This window comes from Vicia villosa, unplaced genomic scaffold (genome assembly GCF_029867415.1).
Source record: "Vicia villosa cultivar HV-30 ecotype Madison, WI unplaced genomic scaffold, Vvil1.0 ctg.001445F_1_1, whole genome shotgun sequence".
NCBI lineage: Eukaryota > Viridiplantae > Streptophyta > Magnoliopsida > Fabales > Fabaceae > Vicia > Vicia villosa.
The window spans coordinates 272,832-278,627 of NW_026705620.1; the positions used below are offsets into that span (position 1 = coordinate 272,832).

Sequence of the window (5,796 nt, forward strand, 5' to 3'; positions counted from 1 at the left end):
AGTATACAAATAAAAAAACGCACGTATGTTGTAACACCCCAAAAAATTAGAATTATTTATTTAATTGTTTATTTGTGAATTATTGGTGAACTTGTGTGACATATGATGATATGCGTGGGGTATGTTACGGGGTAGTGGTGGATTAAGGTGATAAGTAGAGTTATTTAGATTTAAGTAATTTAGTTTAAATTATTTGGAGTTATAATAATAATAATAATAATAATAATAATAATAATAATAATAATTAAATAGATTGTTAAGGTGAGTTAAGTGAGGGTATAAGAGGAAGATCATAAAAGGGGTCTAAGGGGTAAAATAATAATAAGCCAAATAAGACAAAGAGATATCATTTTGTACGATCGTGAAATTTTGGAGAAAGCCGTTAAGTGAGAGCTAAGGCACAGAGAACCAGAGAGGAATTCCCGTAGAATGCGAAGGAAGAGAATCAATCGCTAATAATCGAGGTAAGGGGTGTAATCAGGTTTATTATGATTGATATTAGGTCCAGGTAGATGTAGGTTTTATGTGATGATTTGATGAAAAGTATGGCGGGAATGTTGAATCGATGATGTCGCTTTGTTATGATTTATGTCTAATATGATGTGATGATATGCGATATATGTTGTTTATGATGCGCTTTGGAATGAGAATAAGGTCTGTAGTCGGGATTGGTGTGGTCGAAGCAGAGGCAAAATCACAAATTGTCAATTACAAACAATACACGATTAAGACACCCTTAATAAAAAAGAACAAAGCCTAACCAAATCCTGTAAGTTATGCTCTTCAATGAGTTTGTAGCTTGCTATTTATAGCACACATCTGGTCTGGATTTGGGCTTCAAAGCGCAGCAAGTAGACTACTAGAAATATGCACAATCTTCTCCATAAAATTAGATCTCCAATCAAATCTTCCTAGATATTCTCCATATTTAGAAACCATGAAAATCTGCAAAACAGATAAAATATTTTATCCTTAATTATAGTGCATAATATTCTCCAAATATTCTGCATCTGTAACAACTTAAACACGATCCAAAAGCCCAACTTAACACTCAGTCACAATGTCGAATGATCTTTGCATATGACGTCTTGTTTGACATGTTATTCCAGATGTAGATGATAAGTCCAACATATACATCCTGCAATTTGAACATTCTATCTAACATGTTGTTGTCAAATTTGTTTTACTAAAATTAATGCCAATCATATAAGCTTAGAGAATTAACACAATTTATGCTTCTCACTTTCAGAAAATGCATGTTTTCAACATTCACAAAAAACGCAACATCTTTATTGTAGACAAACCAAAAAAGAATCGGACTGAAACATGACAAATCATCCAAAATAACATAAATGCGATTAAAAGGGCAGACTGATGTACCTTGACACACTCTTGTTACAGTGGAATGAGTTCTCTTTTCTTTCAGTTTTTTTTTATTATTATAAAATACAAATGATTAACCAAAATGGAAGTATTAGTATTAAAGAATAAGAAAATTTTGGACCTACATATGCCACATTCATCACAATGGTATTGCTTTTTAGATACCTAGAAAATAAAAATAACTACTCAGTTATGCAAAACAATATATAAAGTTTCCACTAAGAGAAAAAACTGGGACAACGAAACATCGACGAAGCTAGCTTCCAAGCTACTCCGAACCATAGAGCACCCAACTGCAAAGACCACCAAGCAATCAACTTTGACTAATATAATCGACAAAGATGAACCAGAAGACTTCACATGTGATATAAGTAGATATCATGCAATTGAAGAGTATTTTATTTCTCACCTTCATGTTTCAAAAGCTATATGCTAGCTAACACGACATCTATAATAAAAACACAACTAAGCTACCGATTAACAAACACAACAGTGTCAACAAAAGCATTATCAATTATTTTATTGTTTCACTTTTGCGTTTATGTTATCAGAAACTAAACATTTCCTTACCGTGCACAACAGATCAATTCATGCCTTTCACATCACCAAAATCATATGTCTTATAGAAATATGAAACCCCTTTAGATAATCATCTTCACCGTCGTCAGAAAATGTTATGTCATCCTCGGCATGATTCCTGTAAACATTTATAACTACGAAAATCACTAGCAAACTCTAACTCTCAACTTAAAAGCAAATATACTAATGGAAATAATATAAAACCTAAATTAAAACACAAAAAACCTAAACCTAAATCACAAAAAAAACACCGTCAATGATAACCATTACGAATATAAAACACAAAAAAAAAAGCAAGAAGGGAGAATAAGAATAAGAGGTAGTGAGATTGTTGATAGAAGATTTGGATTTGTTTTTGAAATCATAAATCGATGTCACATATTATCGCTTGTTTCTATTTGGTTTAATAAGAAATAGAGGAAGATGGAAGAAGAAGAAGAAGAAGAAAAAAAAGAGGAAGAAGAAAGAAGTTCAGAGGTATAAGGAAGAAGAAGAAGAGGGAGAGTGATGCTTTGAAAGTGAAAGTATCGACGGTTATATATCTTAGAGTAATGATTGAAACAGTTTTTGAATGTGGAAGATGGAGGATGAGAATATGGAAGAATAACCGTTTGTGAAGAAACGATAAAAACCTTTGTGAAATTGTAGAACCATTTTTTATCGTGAAAAAAAAACCAATAAAATAAATTAGTAAAATAGAATATTTGGGAAATCAATGGGGAGATTTTTGAAGTTAGCTACCTGGCTTATTTTGGAATTAGAAAAGAAATGTCTTTTCTCCTATTTCTCGTATGATAGATAAAAACAAGATAAATTAACATCCACTTTCATTTTTTTTTTTTGCCAAAACCACTTTCATTAATTTGGAATGAAAAATTTATATAGATGAAAAAAATAATAAATTTGAAACATTAATTACTATGCAAATGTTTCTTTTCGAAAGTGTATACCAAAAAATTGTCAAGAAAAAAGTGTAGAAGAATTTTGTAAGTTTGGCTTTTCGTTGAAGTTACTCATATGAAGTTATGCATAATCAATGCATCCAAATAGATTAAATATCTAATTATCAAAAATTTATTGCTATAATAATTAAGATGGGTAATGTAATGCAGTTACTCCGCATATTCCACCTTTTCAATATCATCTGCTACCTAGAAAATACAACAACTTCAAGTAGTATCCATATTTTCCACTAGTTTAAAAAGAAAGAAGATAATCATATAATAATTATTGGTATTGGTTTATTTCTGCAATTGTTTAATCACAATAATATGGGAGCAACTCAATCAGTTGAACAATTTTACAAGGTTCAACTGAGAGTTATGGTGGACAGAGAAAGCAACAAGGTTCTTTATGCTGAGGCTGGGAAGGATTTCGTTGACGCTCTCTTCAGTTTCTTAACATTGCCATTAGGGACTATTACAAGACTTGTGGCTAAAGACTCAAATATTGAAGCAGTTCCATTTGGAAGCTTGAGTTCACTCTATCAAAGCATAGTAGATCTTGATGAACAGTATGCATGCAAGGAAATGCTACTCAATCCTAGAAACTCAACGGAAGCTTATTGCCACAAACTCAAACTCAACATAGATGACACTGAAACTGAACCTATACAGTATTTCATCTGTAAGAATTCGAATTGTAATCGGAACCAATTTAGCCTATTATTTAAGAATCAAAAGTGTAGCTTGGAAAAGTAATGAATAGAGCTGTATCTCCATCCTCACAACCAGATTGTCAGAGTTTAGAAAATGGCTTTGTTAAGGAATACGCTACATTTATCATATTTGATGATCTTTATGTGAGACCTAATGTTTTTGGATCGATTGTACATCTACATCAGAAGCATAAAATCACCAACTTTGAAGCCTTTGTAGAACAACATGTCGAAATCACCAAAAAAGAGGTATGCATGCTACTGTCGATCTTTGTAACTCTCATCTTGTATTTGATTTTTTTTTCTCTCATTAATTATTTATTCATCATTTTGTTTTACAGGTAGTTGATATTCTCAAGTTGTCATTGACTTCAAAGACACCTTTGACAGATTTCATCTTTAAAAAACAACATTTCCCAGTCAAGCTTAGAAATCGATACCAAACTGAATTTAAGATTGGAGAGGTGACATCCGACAAGGGTAGGCAGATGTCTGTGAAACTAGTGAGACAAAAATCAACTGGAAAGATTTTGTTTGCTGAAGCAGGAGCAGATTTTATTGACTTTGTTTTCAGTTTCCAAACTTTTCCCTTAGGAGGAGTGTTGCATATGCTTGAAGGAGTCTCTTCTTTAGAATGTATTAATAATTTATACAAAAGTGTTCCGATGTTGAGTCAAGATATGTATTTAGTGTCACAGGATGTGAGAGAAAAGCTAAGTAAGCCTCTTGTTGCCGCACAATTCGAACTCAGTAACCAGATTGTGAAAGAAAAACTAAGTAAGCATCTAGTTAAATCATGCTTTGTTGGAGCTGTTACCACTTTGGAAAAATATGGGGGTTATCATGGGGATAGTGTTCTACCTTTGAAGTTTTCAACTTCAAATTCATCGATTTCTGGCAAATTTGAAAAAGGTTCATGTTCGTCCATGTTTATGGTAACAGATAATTTGGTTGTAACTCCGATGTCATCCTTCAATGCTATTTGGTATTTGAATCGTTTAAATGTTCCTCTGTTGGATGTGGAGGAAAGAGTTGTTAAAATTGGTCTAAAGGAGGTAAATTATCTCCGTAAAACACTTATCTTAGCATTATTTGTTGGTGATTTTAGTATCATCAATGTATTTTGGTAGTAATGTGATTTACTATAGGCCAATGCAATTATGCGTTAAGTTTGAAACGAGTTAGGGTAGTGCGGAGTGCACGCTCGTCGAGCAAAACGTGTAACTGAATACGAATAATAGAAACGGGGTTCCAAGGGCGTAGCCCCTGGAGGGGTGCGGGGCAGCGCCCCGTCGGGGTCCAAGGGGCACCGCCCTACCGGGGTCCAAGGGGCAGAGCCCCTGGCGGGGTGCGGGGCAGCGCCCCGTTCGAAAATTTCGTTTGAATAGTTGTACCCATTCCCAACAGACATGACCATTTTCTGTTTCCGAACAGGCATGTCTGTTCGTTTTCTGTTATTAGTCTCCTATATAAGGAGTCATTTGGCCTCGATTTTAGGATACGATATATACTTCCTCTCTACATTCTGATCTGTTATCTATTGTCAGAAAACAGATTGTTCTTCTAGAATTATCCCCGAAAAGATTTTGTGAACCCAGACAAGAATAGGGTTGAAATACTTTATTCGGAAAGTGAACGAACACGATTCTTCGAAGATATCCAGGATTATCATACCGATTTTCTAACATTATCATCCATTGCCAGTAAAGGTATTTTGCATTTATTATTACAATGTTTGGATTGTTTATATGTTGCAGGGTCTCGGTATTTTAAAAGCTTCTTTGACCTCAACTTCTGCTTTAACGAAAGGTCTCATCGTTGATTTTAAATTTCCGATGCTGTTATGGATGCAGCTGTGGTGGTATTCACTGGGGTTGTGGCGAGTCATTATGGTTGTGTTAGTTGCTTTTGCGGTTGTTGGTCGCGTTGCCGCTATTGCGGAGGAAAATCATTTTAAGTATTCACAAAACATATAAAAGAAATATCATCACTGTTGCATTGCAGTGCAACAAAAACCATGGTATCAGCCAATTCTTAGACATAGCAAAGAGCATTAATGATCAAATATTTTCCTCTAGAATTTTGTACTTGATACAATTTTATCAGATGTTTGATTATGATTTATTTTGTCTTTATCAATGATATATTTTCATTTATATTATTCCAAATGGTCTAAT

General features: G+C 33.6%; 1 pseudogene; it reads left to right on the plus strand.

Annotated features, from left to right (window-relative positions):
* The first annotated feature begins 3,233 nt into the window (after positions 1-3,233).
* On the plus strand, positions 3,234-5,595 carry LOC131635207 (uncharacterized; annotated as a pseudogene).
* Positions 5,596-5,796: the final 201 nt, after the last annotated feature.